Below are 1,627 nucleotides of genomic sequence, written 5' to 3'. Positions count from 1 at the left end.
AAGAGAGAGAGAGAGAGAGAGAGAGAGAGAGAGAGAGAGGGAACAAAAAATAATAATAAAATAAAATTAATTAATTAATTAAAACATATAACCAGGGGCTTATAATAAATCAAATCGTCCAATTGCAGACAAAAGACCTCGGGCTCCTTTAACACTTATGTAGCCTAGGGATTTTTTAAATGCCTAAACACATCTAAACAAGGTTGCCTTTTACTCCATTTACATTTATGAATATAATATTTTGCCAAAATGATTAAGTTATTCACCTAGAATTCCACATCTTTTTCTTTCAGAAATATACCAATTTTGATGCTTTCTAAAGTGAAGGGTGCTAAGAAATCAATTCTGGACCTGAGCCAGTCATTTAAACATGTCCAAAAGTTAGATGTACGATTACAACAGAAAAGCAACTGATCTGTGGTCTCTGTCTCAGAGTTGCAAAAAGTACAACAGTTCTCATCCATATTAAATTTCAATTGTAAGAATTCTTTAGAGGGGTAGAATTCAATCAGCATCTTGAAATGCAACTCTTTGGCTTTAGGAATTATGGGGAATGAGATGTATCTCTTTCTTATTTCACAAACCATATGGCCTGAAAGACCATCAAATACATAATTTCTTTTTGCAGGTGAAGGATAACATATATTAAGAAGCTGAGCTCTGATAAAGGAGTTAGAACATTGCTCATCAATCACATTTATGTTGCTGATCTTTAAAGGACATAGTTCCTGATTGACAGAAGAGTACAGAATATCCTGTGACCCCATCTGTTTAAGCTGGAAGGGAACAGCGTGAATAATCCTCTCATATGTATTCCTTGATGAAGACAAGTTAAATTTCATAGATACTTCAGAATAGGTCAGTAAATTGCCTCTACCATCCATTAGATGAGCAAAAGACCAAATCCCCTTCTTCAGCCACTCTTCCATAAATAGTTATTTTTTTCTTAAAGTTTGAGGAGCTTCTTTTGCTTACTCTTCTTCCTTAGGTTTTTGGTACACTGGCATCCAAAGTTTGTTGCATTAATGCCCTCTTCTGTGCGGTTGAGAATTAACTATCAAAATGTTCCCTGTTAGAAATTAATAAATCAGTCAGATAATTATTAGACTTTAATGTGTTAGACTTTAATGTGTGTTATTAATGCAGTTTAGTAAGATTCAAAGTCTGCTCTAGTGTGCTGTGCTTCAAGGTTAGAAGATAATGTTGATTCTAAAAAGTGTACCTTGACACCAGTTGTTTTCTTGTATTAATCTTGTGTAAGAATTATGTCTGAATGGATGTTTTAGTTACACATCACACATACAACATACACACACACACATGGAATTCTTCATTTTGTTATGTCCATGTGCTCCAAGCATGCAGAGCTCTAGATAAGAGAAGGAGACGTCGGACTGTCTCCAGCTCCCGATGTTTTTACAGCTGTCTGTGTAAGGGGTTAGCCCAGAACTGATAAATGTATTAGGCTCTGTGTTTCTGGGTGCTTTTTGCCTGCTCTCTTCTCCAGCAGCTTGTCTGAAGGAGGGAGCCTTGGGTTGTGTTCTGTAATCCTTTTATACATACAGTGGGTACTGTCAGGGTTGGCCGGCTGCACCTTCCTCTCTTCTCTCTTTTTCACTCTATTCTG

Source organism: Monopterus albus, unplaced genomic scaffold (genome assembly GCF_001952655.1).
Source record: "Monopterus albus unplaced genomic scaffold, M_albus_1.0 scaffold649.1, whole genome shotgun sequence".
NCBI lineage: Eukaryota > Metazoa > Chordata > Actinopteri > Synbranchiformes > Synbranchidae > Monopterus > Monopterus albus.
The sequence above is the reverse complement of the archived record's forward strand: the minus strand, read 5'-3'. Positions refer to the sequence as shown.